Below are 23,218 nucleotides of genomic sequence, written 5' to 3' on the forward strand. Positions count from 1 at the left end.
AATGGCACAAAATTTATTCTTGGTTGGACAAAAATGAAGAAAAATTGGACAAAATTCTGAGCTAGTCAAAACTCGAATTTGAGGATGTCGCATTACAACTAATTGGTTCAGCCAAATTTGAAATGGCCTTCCCTCGTTTATTGGAATGGTACAAAATATTTTCTTGGGTGGGTCAAAAAGACAAACATTGGAGAGAATTCTGAGCTAGCTAAAATACGACTTTGAAGATTTCGCAGTACAGGTAATCGAAGTGCCCCGCATTTTGAAATGTCCCTTCCTCCTCTATTTAAATGGTAGAAAGTTTCTTCTGGGGTGCACCAAAATGGACAAAAATTGGAAAACTTCTGAGCTAGTGAAAATTCAAATTTTAAGATTTCGCACTACATGTGATTAAAATGTCCCAAGATCTGAAATGGCCCTCCCTCGTTTATTTGAATGGTACATTTTTTTCTTGGGTCGACAAAACTGGACAAAAATTGGACAAACTTCTGAGCTAGTAAAACATTCTAATTTGAAGATTTCTCACTACATGTGATCGAAATGTCCCAAATTTTGAAGTGGATTTCCCTTGTTTATTTGAATGGTACTAATTGTTTTCTCGGGTGGATAAAAACGGATAAAAGGTGGACAAAATTCTGAGCTAGTTAAAATTCGAATTTGTGGATGTCGCACTAGAACTAAATAGTTTGGCCAAATGTTGAACTGACTCGCTCTCGTTTATTTAAATGTTACAATTATTTTCTTGTGGGGACAAAAAGGGACAAAAGTTGGACAAAATTCTGAGCTAGTTAAAATTCAAATTTGAATATGTCGCACTACAGGTGATCGAAGTGCTCCAAATTTTGCAATGGGTCTCCCTAGTTTATTTGAATGGTACAATTTTTTTTCTTGGGTGGACAAAGTGGACATAAATTGTAGAAAATTCTGAGCTAGTGAATATTCTAATTTGACGATTTCGCACTACATGTGATCGAGATGCCTCAAATTCTGAAATGGCCCTCCCTCGTTTATCTGAATGGTACAAAATTTTTCTTGTGTGGACAAAAATGGATAAAAATCGGATAAATTTCTAACCTAGTTAAAATTCGAATTTGAAGGTGTCCCACTACAACTAAATGACCCTGTTAATGAAGATTAAATTAGTAATTTCAGATGTTTAATTTCTATCGAACACCATTATTCTAAAACTGAAAAAAAACTTTTCATAGTCGGCAAATTGACCACTTTCGGACATTTTTCTCAGTTGATAATAGAATGTTTCAATGAAACACTAGTTGGCTTTAATTTTTTCGTTAATTCTACGCAATATAATGTACTTACTATGATTTATTATGCTGAAGTACTATTTGTACACCTATAAGTTACTAGTCCGCCAATATGCCACTTTCAAACAGCTATAGATAGATAGAAAGATAGATATGTATAAATAGTTAAGATTGCATGTTTTCGTTATTAACCGGTCCGTTGTAATTTCATGAAACAAAAAAAAAAACTATCAATTGCTGATAATGTGTAATATTCCTAATTTCACATTTAATTCAATGTTAAGTCCTTGTAGTTCAGAAGAGATACACCATGAAATATATATTTTCACGCATTGATAGATGGTGATGCACAGTACCAAACTCAGACTGTACTATCGTCAGGAATGTCAGATTTCCGTTTACCGTAACTCCTAAGTCATGTTTAGCATAGGTAAAAATGAAGAATAAAATCCACAGTTGATGATAGAAATCGGGCTGTCTTGTTTGGAGGTATATGCCTCACTGACAAATCCAACTTATGTTCAATTATATCATGGATTTAGACATATAAGCATAATAATAATAATAATAATAATAATAATAATAATAATAATAATAAAAGTGAATTAATTTACTATAATGAATTTAATGAAATTATTTTGTTTCTTATTGAGCAATTACATATTAATTCATATAAAAAGAAGAAATAAATAAATAAAAACCTTATTACTATTATGCAGGGCCGACTGCTATCCATATAATTCGAGGAAGATCTTATCCATATTAAGCTACAGATGCTGATATACTTTTCAAGGGTATGTTTCATATTATCGAAATATGACATCCTTGAAAAACGTGCGGAGAAGTTTGACATAATTCATTGTTCAGGTTTTATATCAGGATTGCTGTAGATCTATTCACTCAGTATTGAATCTGGGAACACACACACTCTCAAAAAGCAAAGAACAGCGAGGAAGCCTATGCTTACGCAGTTCGGCGCCACATTATAACCTTGATACAAAAGCCAACGCCATAGGGAAATAAACTTATCATGAAAGCTTGAGGAGTAAATGGGGGGAAAATGTACCTTAGTAAACAACCTAATAAAAAAACGCAAATCCATTTTATATCACATATATGCATTTACTTTATTGAGATGATAAATAGAAAGATAAAAGCTGTGTGCATTGTTTTCCATATATAACAGTGTTTAGTCAATATTAAACATTTACTCATATAATCTGGGGGGAAATGACCGTTCGTGCTTCTATATAAGCTTTTAAAAGACAATAAAACGGATTGGCTAAGAGGAATCATTTTCGTGAATCACAAGAGTTTCATCAAAATACGTAGTTGAAGGCTTTTGGAGAAATTAAGTAATGACGTATTTAAGTACCCATGACGTTAGGAAGTTTGAAGTTCAACTTGCTCCGATATGTTTGTTGATATCCCCTTTCTTTGTAATGAGTGTGTGCATTGGGAAAGAAATTATTATTAACTGTTAAATATATTGTACTATAATTGAAAAATGAAAACTTTGAGTTTTACGTCCCACGATTATGCCGGTTAGGCTAACGTAGACGGTAATTATGAGAAATGAATGAAATGGTGGAATGAAGAAAGTGGAAGGAAACGGAAAGAGTCCGAGGAAACCCATGAGCACTGTGTTTGTCCACCACAAAGGCCACACGCCGCGAGTTGGAATCAACCAGGAACCCCAAGCACCTGAGGTGAACACTCTACCACTGAGCCCCCGCATTCCTTGTAATTGATCATTTATTTTTGCGTTTTATCGGGTACACGTATTATGTGCAAATAAGTATTTGAGCAAGTAGGAATTTTAAAAATAAACCACACATCGCATCTGCCTAATACTCAACTTTGAAATGTGTTACTCGGCTCCAAGCCAACCTTTATTATTCTCTACAATTTTAACATTTAAACAAATTACATCTAGTAGATGGTGCACACAAAAACATTCACTTTTGTATAGGATCGTTGGCAATTTTTTGAAATGCAATACATTGTTTTCCTTTTAAATTTACATACAAAACTTATGTTTCGGTAACTTGACTGTGAAACTGGAGAATAATTTGACATTTTCTTTTACATTTACTACGGAAATGACTTTCAATGTGAATTTCCGATTCACTTTGCTGCATGTTCGAATTCGTCTTTGTACGTATCGAGAAGAAGGACTGGTTTGCGAAGTCGAAATGGCATTGTTCAATTTTACATACAAGGTATGATCGATGCTGTTAGTACCTTAAAATGTTTTTTTTGTGTGTGTGGGTGAAGTTATGTTTACCGATACGTATGTACTTTAGAAAGGATTATCAGTTATAGGTATGTTATATGCCTATGTTATAAAAATTGAATTGGGAAATACACTAAGCAAACTGTGTTAGGTGGCCATTATAAGAAAGGATTTTATCTCAACCAACCCTACCAGGACTACAGCTGGTGGGCACATGTGGCAAAGCCAGAGTGCATCCGTGTGGTTCAGGCGCATCAGTTATAGCCCAGTAAACAAAAAACTCAAAAAGGGGCTCGAGTTAAAATAATTCTAAATAAATAATGCTGAAATTTCCAAGATTTGCTCTTTGTGTCAAATACAATGAAACCTCAAAAATCCCAAATATCCCTTTTTAGGTTCATCCTCAAAATGATGGTCAAAGATGGCCGCCATTCGATACGCGCCTCGGTTTCTAATTGAGCCTCTACCTTGCAATGTGATAACGATATTTGACTTTAGAAAACTCCATTTTACTCTGCAGGAACTTCACTTTAATTTCATATATTACACATTTGAATAAAATTGCACCCAAAACAGTTATTCATGAACAAAATTAATAGTTTCTGCATTGCAAAAAGACATTCTGCATTATTTTGCGCTTAAGCTTCTAAACCATTAGAAAATCACGAAAATATGTTAATATATTTTCGATTGAGTTATATAAACTGCAGTTTAAGAAAATATATTCAAAATCGGATCATAACTTTTCAAGATATTTATTTCATTCTGAGCCTAGCTGTTTGTGGTAATTAAAAAGAAGACACTAACTGCTGGATAAATATCATTTTTATATTTTAATATTTATTTATATTTATTCTACAGAACACGGAAAACTACAAAAAGGAATTTCGTGAACGATTGATCGTTACAGAGAGGTGCATTAGTTATGGAAGAGAATTCATTCTAACTTTAAAGGGTGCAAGTGAGAGACTGCTAAACGATGATTGTGTATGAGGAAAGGATAAAACAAACAAAGAAACTGTATTAATGGCAGCGAAAATAATTAAACCTAAAGGAAATATTCAACCAAAAATGTAGGATAATGTGTCATAACCTAAAGCAGAATGAATCTTTGAGAGGCACAATTATCTTATCCCAGCATCATTAAGACATATGGTCGAAAAAAATGACATCATCAAAGAAATGTTACCCCAGGATAGACCGAAAACAGACCATGATATGTAGTTCTATTATTTTGTTATGCAGACATACAGCCTTCGTCATTTTGGATCTCTGCAGCCAATTGATATCTTTCAAAGTCTTGGCATTTGTGCAAGTTATAATGAAATTCGACGATACGAATTCTCAAGTATATCATGTTGTGCTCCACAGTCGCTTTTACATTTTATTCAGTAAGTCTTTGATATCGCTGACTTCAATACAAAAACACTATATGGTCATGCAATTTTCATAGCATGGAGGGAATCAGAATACGTATGCTCCTAAAGAAAGGGCCACAAATCCTCGTCACTGTTACAATGCATCGAACAATTCAACCTAATACTATTATACATCCAACCGGATAGCACTGAAGATTAGGAATTGCATTTGCATGTAATCAAATCAATGCAACCGTACTTCCATGCATCTGGCTATCAGTTTTATCCTAAATGGGCGCATCTGTATGTTTAGCAGATTTAGCAGGTTTAGCAAATTTACAGAACACAACGATATATTTCCATTCGTAGAAAAATGGATATTGCAGTGGGTTTGCATGAGATATTATCATCGAAGAAAATTTAATGTAATCAGTGAAAGTTTCTGCAGGGATAACTCAAGGCCGAGAAATAAGATCAAAATTAGCTAAATGGATGCTGTCGTTTCCCATTACCATGAAAGTCACTGAAGCATTAGAAAACTTTTGGCATAAACATTTTGTGTCTTCAGAACAACATGTTGAGTTTAGACACTGCCGCCAGACATGGGTTAATCAGGATCTAATGAAGCTGTCTGATTGGTTATTCCTTCATGATGCCGTTGAGAACTCAGCACCAAGCAATTTATTCATGAACATTGCAAGGGTTTAGTTGCTTGCAGTCAAACTCTGATCAAGGAAAGAAGATTGGTGAAGCGTCTTTAAACTAGAAGGTAAATGATTACTTTGGAACCATAAATCTGGAAAGTAAGAAGAAACGTTATTCCCATATATGTTAGAAACAACATCATCAAAAGTCGAGAGAAAACTTTGTATATCTAATCGCTGCAGCTGTTCAGTAGATTTGCAGCTGTGCTTCATTCGAGGCAAAATCTTTGAGTATTTCGAATATGAATTAGCACCGATGTCTTCATCTCTATTTGATAAGGTGTCAGTGAGAAGAGTGCTAAATCCGCTCTTTCGACTGTAGTTGAACCTGTTGAGCCAAGTGTAAGAGTAGCGCAAAATTTTATATATTTAGTAGATGAAAGATATCTTCTTCGTACAATGGTTTGGACCAAATCAGACACCTACGATGCGATACGTGAAAAGTAGCTGCACTTTGTACAACGACGTTTCACTCCGTGCAGTGCAGTAGTGTTTGATAACTATAATTCTATAACTGTACTAAGAGTATTGAGGGACAGTGGACAATGTCGAAAATGTCTGCAGTTCCCGCCTATCACAAAAACATGGAGCAACAATTGGTCAATCTGAGTTTTTACAGAACTCTGGGAATAAGGCACCACAGATTAACATGGTACAGTCATATTTTAGTAAGAGTGGGATAACAGTGTACCGAGCAGATGAAGATGTTGATACTCTAATTTCCAAAACAGTAATATATTTTGAGCCGAAATCATAGTTCTATTGCAGTTGCAGGAACTGCCTCACTTTGTAGCCATTTTAAGCTCTCGCGGACATTCTGGACCATAGTTATTTTTTTGTAAATCCGAAACCGAACAACATTGAAGAAAAATGTTATCATATTGGCGAATTACAGATTACTCTTAAACTACTGAAAGACTGCTTCCTTTCTCTTAATTCGGCCATGGATGGGATGCCACATCAGCGATCTTCAGAAAACAACCTTTTAGCTATTTCAAAAGCATAGTGTTCCCCGATCTTTTATTTTGGCCTTCAATGAAACCATCGTACACTACAGACCAAGGTCCTTCGACCCTACTGTTCCTTCCCTCTTCTAAGGTCGCGTCATAACTACCCTTCTTTGAAAACCGAACATGTAGTAAAATCGTGACGTCACCGCGGGAGCAGAAACACCTTTCGCCCAAGGTCCTTCTCATTCACCCATGCTTGTTAGTTTGAATTTTGCAGGAAAGCGAATGATTCTTGTTTTCTTGTATTGAGAAAAATTAATTACTGTAGTGTCCGTGTTAACTTATAAGCATGTCGAATTGTACGATAAGTACTTGTTGCAATCATAATAGAAATATTAAGGGTTTCGAAGTTATTTATCAGATATTTCCCTCGGATCCTCTGTGGAAAGTTTGGCAAGAGAAATGTCGGAAAGACACCTACGCTGCTGAAGCTTATAAACGTGATTTAAAACGTGAGTTTCTAAATATTCCACTCAAGGATAAGTTTAAACCGATGTTGTGACTTCACTGAACTTATCAGTGTCATACGGAACCTTGTTCCTGTAAATAATGAAAGAAATAAGTGTACGAAAGCTTGGTGTTTAGAGTAAAAACAAATCAGGCATTTGGGTACAGTCAGATGAAATAACTATTATGACCGAAACAAAAAATAACTCTTTATGTTCCGTTTGTTCTGTGGAGATTGAGGGGCATGAACTAAAGGAATAGCTTTCCTTTTTGCGTGAAGAGAACGAGAAACTAAAATTAAATCTTTAAGTTTTACGTCGCATGGTTATGCCGATTGGTTTAAAGGATACGGTGATGATGAGAAATGAATGAAATAGTGGAATAAAGAAAGTGGAAGGAAACAGGAAAACCCCGAGAAAACCCACGCACACGGTGTTTGTCCTCCACAAAGTTCACTTGGCGCGCAGGGATCGAACCAAGGACGCATGCACCAGAGGTGAACGCTCTACCATTGAGCCACCGCGGCCTAACGAAAAACTAAACTCTGTCAGTATGTACAAAGCCAAAATAATAGTATATATTTACAAACGAAGTTAAAAGAATTGAAAAGCAAATATAATAAAGAATTAATTTCAAAGATCGGTTCTAAAATATAATATTGTGATCGTTTCAATAGAGTGGTTAATAACCGGTGGTGGATGTATTACGAAAAAGTTTTATACAGGGCCAAGTAAATATGCTAATAAATGGCAAGAAAAAACTAAGATGGACTGATTAAGATATTATTCGTGCATTAACACAACGCGCCACAGTGATAAATTATACAATCATCTGCGGTCACATCTTCTAATCCGCGTATCCAATGTGCCAACACTTCGACATTGCATGCAAAAATAACCATTTTATCGTGGTATTCTTACACCAGTTTTGAAAATTTGAGGGAGCAAGGGCGCTGCTCAAAGAGTGTGAAGAAATTTTCAGTGCTTATATTTGATGAAATGAATGTTAATGGGCGCGTGTCCTATGACGAACAGGTTTACTTAATTTTGGAATGACATAGAAATGTCCAGGTGGCAATGATTCGAGGCTTGATAGATGTGTGGAAACAGTCAATGTATGAAGATTCCGATAAGACTATGAGTAAAAACTTAAACTTCGAAATCATATCGAAAGTTGCAGTCTTAGGATTAAACATAGTTGCAATTCTTTTCAAGTTGAATGGTGGCCATGTGAGGCTATGTTGTGGTCTCATTTTACCTTCTTCCCGGTGGATGGAAGCAACAAAAAATAAGAAGATGTATTTTGAAAATTTTACCAAAAAAAAAAAGTCGAAAACAAAAGAATGTGATTGGGCGACCATTTGATGTCCTAAGAAAGACACTTCTATGTTGAAACTATTCGACAAGGCTAGGTCATTCTTCAGAATTCGGTTTTTGAATAGACAAACACGGGAACTTCGGAAGAAGGATGCTTTTAAGATAGTGGATGCAAATCTATTCTTCAAGTGCTGCACAATCCTAAAGTACGTACGTATTGTATCTGTTTGTAGTCTATTTTTATCGCATTTTAAAATTTGTTTTCCTTTGCAAATCGCTACGGCGGAACATTGGCTTAGCCTACGATATTTGTCCCTGCTTCACCGCGGTGACGTCACACTACAACTGGAGAAAGTGGCTACGCAGAAACAGGGAGTTATGAAGGGACCTGTAAAAGCGCGGAACAGTAGGGTCGACGGACCTTGACTACAGACTGTTACTGAAATTCGAGAACTTTTCTTGCTACGACTTTATGGAAGTGTTAAAGGTTCCTCATAGAAACTCTCGGGGAAGATGGGAGAACGTTTCTTCTAATTTTGAACTAGGAAATTTACCACCAACCAGTGTGGCTGCCTCTGCAGATTTCCTTCGTGCTTATGTGAAAGTCAACAGTGGTTGGGAAACAACAGGAACCCAACTGAACAAGAATGGCGCGTCAAAGAAGATACTATCCTATTCCAACGAGTTTTATACACGCTTCTGAAGAAGTACATAACTTGATTGCCTGCCAGTGCAAAATAACTCCTGGCAAAGCTTGTGATGTTGAAACATGTGAATGTAAACGTACCACCCTTAATTGTCCCAAGTTTTGCCCTTTTTGTGAGATAATTTCTTGCACCAACTCACAACCCGGATAAGAAGTCTGATGAGCACGATGATGATTAATCGTTTTATCTATCGTTTTCAATCTGTTTTGATTCACATGATTTTATTCAATACGATTTTATTCAATATCCTGAAAATTTCAGCTTTATATATTTTTTCAGCTCGGCGAACTATTTTTACTGGACTATTATAGCTAACTACGTTTCTCATATACAAGATTACACATATAAATATTAGTTACAAACTGATATTGTCAACATTATATTTCATACTAACAGTGTAAAGTTGAAAAATCTACAGATTCCTATTATGAATTGATACCAGAGGTAGGGAAATAAAACTCGTAAAAGTGAACAACGGAGATTGAAATACCTTTTTTTTTCTCTTTGATTAAATAGGAGTCTATCTTCCCTCTAAGTATCTAAGCTGTCCTACAGCTTCAAATGGAGTCCGAAATACATTGATGTATTCACATTTCTGGGCTGTTCCATAGGAATCGAAACCAAGCACGTGTACATCGGAGGCACGCGCGCTAGCTATTGTTCCAGTAGAAGGGCAATTACCATTTTGTAAAAGCTATCTCGATTCCATGTTTGTACACTCCATATTAAAACAAAAATTGTGACAGCTAAGGCCGTGCAGTTAGGCCAACCAATTTTAACTTTCTTATCCCATAATCGTGTCAGATAAAGAGACCGCCTCTCTCCTCCATTCTTCTCTCCCATACTAATATTAACTAACAACATGAGGGCAATTTTGGGTTCAACTACATATGTATTAGTTTCGATAAAATGAAATAACAAAACCGAGATGAAACAAGATCCAAAAGTTGATGTAGGGAGAAACTGAAACACACACAATGAAAAGTTGATACCAATGCTCGTCTGCTATACAGAGATTCAAAAATCAAGCACAGAGAGAGAGAGAGAGAGAGAGAGAGAGAGAGAGAGAGAGAGAGAGAGAGAGAGAGAGAGCAAGAGCGACGGAGAGAAAAGAAGAAGGAAAAAAAGGGAGAACAGGTATTCAAACGTGGAATTCAAACGTAGTAAGAAAAGAACCTAACATTATAAAGTTCCGTTTCCAGAAAAACAACAGTAATATAGAAATAAAGTGTGTTTAAACATATTTTTCAGAACAATGCAAATATACAGAGGATGCTTCAAGTATTCATTATGTCACTTTCATACAGGATAATGTACTCAATTTCCAGTGGAACTGTATAACTCCGAGACACATCTAGGAAAATGTCAAAAGTTTAACACACATGCCTTGTTTCCTCATGGTTCCATTGCAAATTTTGTACTGTTCATTGGACGTACTGATGCAAATACATTCTAATATACCCAGTAGATGGCGTTGGTCATATCCTCCATTTCAGACTACTAATGCAAACTGAACAAAAAAAAAAAAAGAAATGAAAAGAAAACAGAAACTAACAAAGAAAGAAAAAAATTGAAGAGTGGTGTTTTACTGCTACATTTCTATCAGTAATATCCTATATTAAAAGTCCAAAGTGTATCGTAATATAAAGTTACAAATGTATGAAAGCAAAAGTTTATGTGACTCTTAGATGTAGCATGTTTCAAATTTCAACGTGAATAAAATATATTGAATTATACGATGGAAATAAATTTTGTGTCGAACTAGTACAAATAAAATTTTGTTTAAAATAACCAAAGATGTTACCATTATCTAGGCTTTTCCGATGATTTATCTCTTCCGAACATCCAGCATTGATTTCATCTCTTCCAGATATAACGAAATTGACAGATAGAATGAACACGCTAAGAGCTCATACGGATCATCGTGCCAGTCTGATGATGTAGACCACCACTGGGTCGAGGATTCAAATCCGTAGTGACCCGGTAATTCGACGGAGACTCGGTAACCCATAGGATAAAAAAAAATATTTTACTTATTCTCTTGCGTTTAAACAGCATTTCTGTCAGGAGTGACCATGACTGGTGATGTTATCCCCACAGCACGAAAAACACGACGCCGAAGTCCCCAGTTAATTAGATTCTCCAGATCAGGTATATCGCGCTCTTGGTCTGTTTTAACTTTGAAACATGAAGTGCGTGTGTGCGAGAGAGGGGAGAAGTGAAAGATGTAAAGACATGATAGGGAAACGTCAAAAAATAGAGAGTGAGGGGGGACGAATATAAATATGAAACATACTCATCATTGCAGTATATGATGTAAAACGCACACACATTTTACTCAAATTATCGCCAGAGATGCTTTGTAAGTTGTCCATCAGAAGATAAATCTCTGTTTGAAGCCATTATTTTAAGCGAAAAATCACACTAACTCAATAGGGAATCGAACCAAGATTTCCCATGTGGAAATTTGGCACGCTACCACTATACCACCGGTTGCTTTAGCCAACTTTGTTTAACGAATGGTGTATGTTTTTCTTTCTGAGAACAATAGCACTAAAAGTGTATACTGAAGATCAACGATGTCCTTGGAATGTCCTGGCAATTCCCTTGCCCTTTCCCAACCAACATTCGTAAATCATTTCTATGACGATGCAAGTGTTTGCTTTCACATTGTTATGTATTGCTTGTCCAGTATGATAAGTCGATTCTTCAAAATCATTTTGTTAAGAAAAAATATATCTTTAGGGTGAACAGGATACGAACCTATGTTAGATAACTGTATTATTCATAAGGGCTTTACATTACCCCTACACTGTCGGGCCACCTGAATTTACAAGCCAAAAATTACGTACTTTAGCCCTGATCTTTGGAATGAACCAAAGTGCACAACGAAATTCATTTATTCGACGGCCTAGAGAGAAATTAATGCCCACTAAGAAAGGAAAACCATACAATCAAGAAAAATTACAGAAATAAAACATATTTCGCAGTAATTTCTGCGTGCAAGTTCAAACGTACGTGAATAATAATAATAATAATAATAATAATAATAATAATAATAATAATAATAATAATAATAATAATAATAATAATAATAACAAATGTTCATATTCACATTATTATTATTATTATTATTATTATTATTATTATTATTATTATTATTATTATTATTATTATTATTATTATTATTATTATTATTATCAATGATCCGCTTCGTTGACATAAACTGAGAGAAAATAGTAATATGTTTCGTTACTCAGTCACTGTTTAGTATTACTAAAGCACTCTTTGACATCGCTCATTTTCGAGGAGTTTTATATATCCCCTCTTCACTCTGTGTTGTAGGGCACGCCATCTGTAGTATCGTTGTTCATCTCAGCGAGCCGGAAAAATATGAATTTGACACTGATATTGGTTATTTTGATAATTTTTTATGTCTCCCCCGCCTCCAAGTTGCGGGGCTTAATTTTGGATTTAAACAGCATCAGATCTGTCACTGTTAATCTCAGCTACTTAAAAAAATTATAGATTCACCACTAATACGGATCATTTTTCCTTCTTTTTTAAATGTCGCTTCCCTTCCCCATCTCTAAAGTTACACCGTCAAAGTGACATGACCGAAACCATCTCAGGTACGAACTTTATCTAGGTTGAAAATTTGATCGAGATTTGTTTGGTGGTTTAAGAGTCGTTACGTTTTATTTATTGTTATATATATATATATATATATATATATATATATATATATATATATATATATATATATATCCCTCTTCCACTTCCCTCCCCAAGTTCTCCCGTGAAAGTGAAATCATCTCAGGTCCGAACCTCACCTATGTTAAGAATTAGATCGAGAGTGATGCTTCGCTTCACGAGTTATCAAGTTTTATTTATTCTTTTTAACTCCCCCTTCTCCCCAACTCAAACATATATCGACAAAGTTAATAGATAAATACCATCTTGGACCAAACTTCATCTATGTTGGAAATTTAATCGAGATCGGTCGGGTGGTTCAAGAGTGATGAAGTCAGAAAGCCAGTCATTTTTATGTTTATTTTTTTTACATATATCTCCCTTTCTCCTGTCCCTATGTTCCACTGTCAAACTGAAATGATAAAAGTCCTCCCAAATCTAAACCTTATCTATGTTGAAAGTTTGATAGAGATCGGTCTGGTGGTTCGCGAGTTATTACGTTTTATTCATTTTTTTATATCAACCCTCCTCCTCTTCTCCAACCCTAAGCCCTAACGTTAAAATGAATGGTAAAGAAGCTTCCCAGACCCGAATTTTATAAATGTTGAAAATTTGATCGAGATCGGTGGGGTGGTTCAAGAGATTAAGAAACACAAACTTAGTTACTTTTAATTTTAGTTTTAATTTTATATTATTATTATTATTATTATTATTATTATTATTATTATTATTATTATTATTATTATTATTATTATTATTATTATTATTATTATTATTATTATTTGCGTACTTTTCAACTTGCATAGCGAAATTACTGCAAAATATGTTTTACTTCTGTAAATTTTCCTGGATTGTATTAGTGGGCATTAATTTCTCTCTAGGCCGTCGAAAAAATTAAATTCGTTGTGCACTTTGGTGGAAATAACGTTACAGGAAGAAGTCGTTTGGTTCCAAAGATCAAGGTTAAACTAAGTAATATTTGGTTTGTAATTTCAGGTGGCGCAATAGTGTAGGGGTAACGTAATGGCCTTATGAATAATACCGATATCAAACATACGTTGAATTCCTGTTCACGCCAAACTTCATTTTTTACAAAGTGATTGTGAAAAATCGACTTATCATAGTGGACAAGCAATACATAAGAATGTGGAAGCAAACACCTGTATCATGATAAAGAGGATATACGAATGCCGCTTGGGAAAGGGCAAAGTAATTACCAGGCCATTTCAAAGACATCATTGATCTGCAGTATACACTTTACGTGTTATGATTCTCAGAAAGAAACACTACACCATTTGTTACACAAAGTTTGGCTAAAGCAATTGGTGGTGTAGTGATAACGTGCCAGATTTCCAAATTGAAAATCTTGGTTCGATTTCCCATCAGACAGTAAAATTGTTTTGCATAAAATAATGGCTGCAGAGATTTATCTTCTTACGGAGAAGTTACAAGACATCACTGGCGATAATTTGAGTAAAATGTGTGTGCGTTCTACATCATACACTGCAATGATAAGTATGTTTCAAATTTATATTCGTCCCCCTGCCACTCTATCTTTCTTGACGTTTCACTATCCTGTCTTTGCATCTTTCACTTCTCCCCTGTGACGCACAAACAATTTCATGTTCCAAAGTTAAAACGGAACAAAAGTGCGATATACCTGGTCTGGATAATCTAATTAACTGGGAACTTCGGCGTCGTGTTTTTCGTGCTGTGGGGTAACGTCACAAGTCCTGGTCACCTCTGACAGAAATACTGTCAGAAGGGAATAAGTTAAATCTCTTTTTCATCCTCTGGGTTACCGAGTCTCAGTCGAATTACCGGGTCACTACGGATTTGAATCCTCGACCCAGTGGTGGTCTATATCATGACAGACACGATGATCCGTTTGAGCTCTTAGTGTGTTCATTCTGTCTGTGCAAATTACGTTATATCTGGAAGAGATGAAATCTATGCTTGATGTTGAGCACAGATAAATATTCCGAAAATGGTAACCTGTTTGCTTATTTGAAAACAAACTTTTATTTATACTAGTTCGACGCAAAATTTGTTTCTATTAGATAACTCAATATATTTTATTCACGTTGGAAATAGAAACATGCTACATCTAAGAGTCACATAAACTTTTGCTTTCAAACATTTATAATTTTTCATTACGATACAGTTTGGAATTTAATATAGGGTATTTCTGATAAAAAAAATAGGAGTAAATAGCACTCTTCATTTTTCACTTTCTTGCTTTCTTTTTCTTTTAATTTCGGTTCTTTTTGTTCAGTTTGCATTAGTAGTCTGAAATGGAGGATGTGACTAACGCTATCTACTGGGTATATTAGAATGTGTTTTGGATCAGTACGTCCAATGAACACTACAAAATGTGCAATCAAACCATGTGGAAAGAAAGCATGTGTGTTAAACTTTTGACATTATCCTAGATGTGTTTCGGAGTTATACAGTTCTATTGGAAATTGAGTATTCTATCCATTACGAAAGAGACAAAATGAATGTTTAAAGCATCCTCTATATATTCGAATAGTTCTGAAAAATATGTGAAACCAATTGTTGGATTTCTCGAAACGGAACTTTATAAAGTTATGTTCTTCTGTTACTGCGTTTGAATTCGAGAGTTCTATCTCTTCTCCCTGTTCTTTTCCTTCTTTTCATCTTCTCTCTTTCTCTCTCTCTCTCTCTCTCTCTCTCTCTCTCTGTGTGTGTGTGTGCTTGATTTTTTAATCTCTGTGCAATATACATCCATTGGTTTCAACTTTTCATTCTGTGTGCTTCAGTTTCTCCCTACATCAACTTATGAATCTTGTTTCGTCTCTTTTTTCTTATTTCGTTTATGGAAACTAATACATATATAGTTTGAAATAGAAATTGCCTTCATGTTGTTAGTTAATTTTAGTATGGGAGAGAAGAAACGAGGAGAGAGAGGGGGGTATCTTTATCTGACACGATTATAGGATAAGAAGGTGTTTATTTTGAGACCTAACTACACGGCGTTAGCTGTCGCAATTTTTTTGATGTGGCGTGTACACGTGAAGAATCAGTACACGTTTGGTGTCCAGGCATCAGATAAACCTTCAATATTAATATTATGTCTGTTCACTTCACCTTTCACACTTTCCAGAGGTCATAGTACATTTCCATTCGTAAAAAGTTGTTTGATTTGTATTTAGTGTCCCATTCAGAGTAACGCTATATGAAACTCGGACACACAGCTTAACGTAGGATCACCACATGACCTCACACCGGGAATTGTACCCTGAAATGGGTAACATACTCGTAAGCTACCTATATAACCACGAGGAAGCTTCAATCTCGTTAAAAGAAAAATGTAGAATTTTAGACTATTTTTAAAAAGAAATATGATTTTCAGTCATTTTTACCTAATGGCACACGTATTCTTAATCAGGTATTAAAGACAGAAAATACTATCTACCTCCACCAGCGTGCCCACCAACAAGTCATAGCTGATGCGTTCAGTATATCATGTGCTATTTCTGTTTCACTACTACTTCTTCAGATTTATCACATGTAATAAAATAAACTTAGGTTACTCAATAAATTATTGAGTTACTCTTCATAATAAAAGTAATCAATTTTTCTGGTGAAATTTTGGTAATTTTGTCAAGAGCTGCTATCTATATTCTTTTTAAGTTGGCTTTAAATTACCTAAATTGCTTGAATTTTATTTTAATGTTATTTCAAAAATAATGCCGTTTCCACTAATATTATTTGAAATGCTTAAGCTTAGTTCGCATTTAAACAAGGGAGTGGCATTTACATTTGCTGACTCCAAGAGTATTATGCTATACGTGATTAAATACATACAATCATAAACTGATGATGAAAAAATTCTACAGGGTAGTAAGCAACGAGAGCTGTGTCGCGTCATTATTTCATAGCCTACTAGTGGAAACTATTGTGATCGGCGAAAATGCTAAGATATTTTAAAATAATAATAATAATAATAATAATAATAATAATAATAATAATAATAATAATAATAATAATAATAATAATTTTGGAATTTTTGGTATTGATGGCTCACCTCGAGCTCAGGACTTGACGTGCGTTGTCATTGTGGTTGTTATTGATTCAGAGTCTTTACGTGTAGATGCATGGCAATTACGGATCTTCACCTGAGTTTGAAACATACATTTTAATCAATAGTAGAACATAAAAGTTGAAACGTACCTCTACCAGATAGTCTTGCCCCATACGAAGGTAAACTTGAAATAATACTTCAGAAAGAAGGGGGCTAGTTTGATGATATTTGTTTCAGAACTGATCATATATATATACCGTTTTTGGGGCCGCAGTGGCTCAGTGGTCTCAACTGTTTGCGCTCTTTCGGTCGATCCTACCTCGCCCCAAATGTGTTCTGAGCTGGACAAAGTCGTGTGCGTGGGTTTTCTCGGGGTTTTCCTGTTTCCTCCCACTTTCTTAATTCCACTGCTTGATTCATTTATCATCATCACCGTCTTCTTTAGCCTAGGCGACATAATAGTTGGACGTAAAATTTAAGGATATCATTTGATTTCTCCTATATCTATTTGTAATGTACAGAACAGAACAAAGCCCGCTGGACACATAGGTGGTAGTCATATCCAAAGTTATTATAGAATTAGAGTAGAGTTATGTACCCAATGTTCTTTATTTTTGACACATTACAGAAAATAATACCCAATCTTTAATAAAAAATAGCATACAATAAGAACGGGAAAGGAACAAAATATAAATAAAACAAGATCATATTCTATCTATACAAACGATAGTTAAGCATATCACCACAAAACAATTTGCAAATCCACAGGGAATAGTTCTAGTATCACAGCATTCCACCAGAAAGCGAGAAGGGCCTAAATAAAACATTGAAATACACAGAGAGAGAGATAAGGAAATAGACATAAGGTAAATAGGGGGGATATGGACATTGAGCAATATGGGCGGAGATAAGGTTTCCTCTTCGTAGCACAGTAAGTACAAGATGAAATTTCTTCTTGCGTGGGTTTGAAGCACTGTTGGAGTCGTGGTTGTGAGTAGTGATGGGCAGTGAGAATATTCCCTGTGAGAAGAAATTTTAATAAATGGGAATATTCCCGGGTTTGCTCCCTGGCCTATAAATTCCCGGGAAGGAATTTATTTTCATTTGTTTATTTTATCTTCCAGATTATAAGAACCATATGACTATTTACTTTATTTTAATATATTATAATTTACTTCTAGGCTTTAAAAATTTTGAGGTTAAAAATTATAATTCTTTGACTGTACTTTATATAACTAATAATATAATTTTTTAGGTTCCATTTCCATTCGAACTAAAAACTAAGGTAATGTTTAGTATTGGGGGTAAAAACTAGCAAGAAGTAGGATGATTTACGAGTTGATAGCAGTGTTCAAGTTGATAATGATGTTCAAGTTGATAGTTAAGAAATGAGTTGATTGTGGTGTTCAAGTATTCAAGTATGTATCGAACACAATTTTTTAGGGCAGTAGCGGATTTGTACAAACCGTAAAGGCAAGTGGAAGTGATTTATGTGAAAAAAGAAAATGAATTTTTGGTAACGAAGATAAAAAACAACGTGTCATGCGGGGCTCTAACCCACCTTCACTCTCTAACGCTCGCTCTGCAATGCTGTCTGAATTTAATGTTGGTATCATAATTTGACTTACGAAACCATAAAAACATCGCATCTTAATAGAATATCGAAAAAAAAGTAGGCGCAAAAGCTAGCCCTCTAATACTAAACGATAGCCAAAATTACGAAAGTACTAAGTTTCAAATGATGAAAGGGAACCGTTTTTTTTAAAGTAATGTAGAATTATGTAAAAATAGAGATGAAGTACTATTAGTAAACCCTGAACCACCGTTAGTAATAGACGTCGGTCTGTCTCCTCTCTCTGACTTGAGTTTCTGAAGAGGTACTCGGACTTTCTTACATGTGAATTAACGCATGAAATTTCGAGAAATGGGCAGGAAGTAAGGCCATTTGTGGCAATGTTACATGCAAAATTATAAAGATAAATATCTTGTAAATATTATGAACGTATATATTTATGCGTAAATGTTGACAAAATCGTTTATAACGTTTAAAAATGTAATATGTATCTAATATCACTAGTAGAGTCAAGTTTAGAAAAGCCACATGTAAATTTAAACTTTATAGCGGTTTAAAAGTATGTGGAGTTACTATACCATTTTTGAAACATGTTTACTTTCATAGGACATATTGCAAATAAATATGCGTTTATATGTACTCTCTAAATATAATAGAATATTAATAAAATAACATAACATCGTTTAGAATATACATTTTAAAGACTCCTCTGGGGACAACGGTAATAACATACAGTAATATAGAAACCAATTTATCTTTGAAATCATAATATAGAAATAAAATGCAATTTTTGTAATTGTACATAAATTCACGGAAAATTGCCATTTTTGGGAAGCTTTCCGGGAATATTCCCCAAAAATATCTTCCCGGGAATTTAAACATCACTAGTTGTGACTGTGATTTTTATGAAACGTGGAAGTAGAAATTTAAGAGAATATTAATGGTTTGAAGACAAGTGATGTATAATTTTATTGCTCCATAAAATGCCTGTCTTTATTCTGCACCTATAAAACTTAAGATATTGTCCGGATATATAAAACAATTACAAACACTTGGTTACTGATATGTAGAGTCCAAGGTGTTTCCCTTCGTTCGCAAGGCATGGCGCGCGCTGCAGAATCGCGTACGAACAGTATTGCAAACCTAAATAAAATATAGCAAGATGGGGTAATATCAGATTAGGCATTCGGGGTAATATGGGCACGTGGATTTACATGGGGTAAATATGGGTACGTGAATTTACGTGGGGTAAATATGGGCACATGTGTAATATGGTCATGAAACAAAAGGTCTCGTGAAGACGATACAGGGTACGTTTGAAATACACGGCTATTGGAAATTTCCTGTTATACAGTTAAACAAATATAATATCTAAAGTAAATTTTAGGTACTGTGGGCAGTTCCAAAGAATTGACAGCACACGAAAATCATCAGATGCTGAAAAAGAGAAGGACGTCTACAACGACAAAGAAAGAAAAGACGACGATGAACACCGAATTTTCTGAGAATTATACTCAATCTTAATATGGAGTGTGCCAAGGATGGTTCCATGTTGATCACAATTTAGTGGCCGCGGTGGCTCAGTGGTAGAGCGTTCCGGGTTATGGTAGGGGTCCCGGGTTCGATCCCAGCTCCCGCGAAGTGGACATTGCGGTGGACAAACACCGTGTGCGTGGGTTTTCTCCGGGTTCTCCCGTTTCCTTCCACTTTTGTCATTCCACCATTCCATTCATTACTCATCATCGCCGTCTCCTTTAGCTTAACCGGCATAACCGTGGGGCATAAAACTCTAAGGTTTCAATTTTTTTTCACAATTTAGAAGAGTTGGTCAAGCGTACATGATGTTTGATGTGGTATCATTTTGCTTCTGTTCATTTTGAAACCAAGAAGAAGTTTATCTGTCCTCAGGGTCCTTAAGCAGAATTCTTAACTTCACGAGTTCCATGTAATATTTTTCATTTATAAGTTTCTTTTCGTACTATTGAGTTCATAATATTGTCTATAAGAGTATGATTGCCATTACCTTTTTTTTCTAAAGCTTATTATTGTAGAATTTATGTGTAATGGGAGACGGTTAGTTAATAAATTTCTATTGCTCATATTCCCTACACTCTAACCCATATTACCCTTAATTTTGGGGTAATATGGGTTATTTGACATGTGTCGCAATTATGTTTGTATTACTAAACAGTAAGTGTAATATACTAATGTTTCATAATATTTCTATGGCGTAATACACGAGCTTTGGTATTACCCAATGTTGATTCAATAGTTTAACTAATCACTGAAATGCAGAGCTTTATTTCAGAAACTGCCCATATTCCCCCTATTTACCTTATATTTATCATGAGTATCCCCTTGATAACAAGCAACACAATCCTACTTCATACACATGTAAACACTCAATTGCAATGGTCGAAGTGAGACGGTATGGGGTGGTATGCCATACCGCCTCTGGTGTTTTAGTAATGAAGGCATACCGCCTCTGATTTTTCAGTAACCAAGACTTACCAACTACCTGGAGAGTAGATGCTAAATAACTTTAATAAATTCCTTTTTATAAACACTAATTGAGGAATATCTTTGCACGTCGAAAATTTTATTTCTTATGTAGAAATAATTTGTAAGTAGGCAACACGAACATTTTTGTTACATTTTTCCTACCTTTTGTTTTTAAAATGAGGTGTCTTGAAATAAATTGGTCTAGCAGTCTATATATTTTGATGTGCTATATTGAATTTTCTTATGTATGTGTGTCGTGTTTGAGTTAATGCATATAGATAAATGTCCTGTTTTCAGCATTGGCGGAATTAGGAGTTGCCTGCTGTGCGGGTCGAATCTACCGGGAGTTTGGATTACTCCTCAGTCGAGTAAGGGTCATGGAGTTTTCCGCACGACATTATTGATTAAAACATTCAGTTTGTGAGCACTTTCCTGTATAATTCTCTATAATACAACATAAGGGGATATATATATATACAGAGACTCACTTTAATATTCGGCCACCACATTGTACTGGCATTCTATCTTTTGTTATGAACTACAGTAAAGTAGAGTGATAATATTGTTTATGCTATGTCAAACCTCTGAATTTTCTGCAACTATTTACAAAAATTAATCTATAAAATTTTAACTCTTACGTACAAAAATCAGAACATTTCTTCTCAAACACAAAAATTATAATCACTTTAATATTCGGCCACCACATAATGTGGAACTTTCTTTTCGTCTTCTTCAATGCAAGAAAAATGTTTTAATAACTAATTGGATACTCTTTATTGTGTATCACCTCCTCCAAGTGATTTTGCATATTTCCAGTTATTTTTGCGGTATATTCAGCAGCAATATTGGCCCATTCTTCTGTTAATCTTCTCTCAAGTTCCTCCTTTGATGTTACCGCCACTTTCCGAACTGTAGGGTCGAGTTCATCCCACGTCTTTTCAATGCGATTGAGGTCCGGACATTGTGGTGGTTTCGATAGCTTTGGGGCAGTTGTACAGAAGCCAGTCAAGCACAACACACGCCTTATGTTTTGGGTCGTTATCGTGGTAAAATTTAAAAGTCTCACTGATTCCTACTTTGTGCGCACTCTTGTGTAAAGTCTCTTTCAGAATGCTCAGGCATTGTTCTTTTGTCATTGTAGCATTTATAAACCTGAGTTTATCCATACCAACAGCAGATATGCACCTCCAACCATTATGTTACCACCACCATATTTGACTTTTGCTTGTAAATTCAGTTTCCTTAGTTCTTTATTCGCCTTTCGCCACACTGTAACCCTACTATCTGCCTTAAAAGTGTTGAATTTGCTTTCCTCAGCAAAATTAACGTCTTTCCATCATTCTGGTTCCTTTTGCACATAGATTTTAGCGAACTGAAGTGGTTTCTGCCTGCACACTTTGTTGACAAATGGTTTCTTTTGTAGCTAACTTTCCGTGGTATCCTTCGTTTCTCAGTACTTTCCGAACAGTCTCTGGGTGTACATCCTTTCCACACTCTTGTAACAATTCCGTTGCAATCTTCAGTGCACTTAATTTTGGGTTTTTCTTCACTTTTTTTTTCACAATCACACGTTTGTCTTGTTCATTTAGCTTGCTAGGCCGACCCTTCTGCTTCACGGATTCCATCCAGTCTTCGTTCTTATAACGTCGCAAGATATCACCGACTGTACTTCGCGGTATATTCAAGAGACGGGCAATATACCTATTAGAATCCCCATTTTATGACGAAAAATAAAATGCTCTGCTCAAAGATTGTGTTACAACTTTTTTCGCCCCATTGGAAGTGTTGTACTGCAGAGCCAATACCCATTCACACTTTCTAACACGAAGACGAGAAAATAGTTGTACATACGACGTTCCTTCCCCCAATCATATTGTTCTGTAAACTGGAGATACAGCAGTAAGATCATCAAGTCACTTTAGTGGCCGAATATTAAGGTGAGTCTCTGTATATATATGCATCAGTGACGGAAAATTTCGGAGATGAATCTACAGGTTAAAACAAACAAAAAATGTCATATGAAAATTGGGTGAATGCGGCTTCGTTTGGACGCTAGAGCCGTCTGAAATGTCACATTCCGAGGCGGCAATTTGCAATATCGCAAGAACGGAGAGAAATACGAATGTCGGGTCAAAAACAGTGACGACGCCAGCTTTAAGTTTATAGGAGGCAAAGGTGGGGCAGGTACATTTTCGGGGGGGCAGCTATTTGCCATACCAAAAACAACATATTTATTACGTTTGAGTTATTTTACATCAGATTGTGTATTCCGTTGCTGTTTTCATATTGGACCTATATACAGAGAGAGAGAGGGAATTTACGAGGAGCTGCTGAAAATGTAGTCCAATCCAGAAGGAGT

Source organism: Thermobia domestica, chromosome 1 (assembly GCF_964235325.1).
Source record: "Thermobia domestica chromosome 1, izTheDome1.hap1.1, whole genome shotgun sequence".
NCBI lineage: Eukaryota > Metazoa > Arthropoda > Insecta > Zygentoma > Lepismatidae > Thermobia > Thermobia domestica.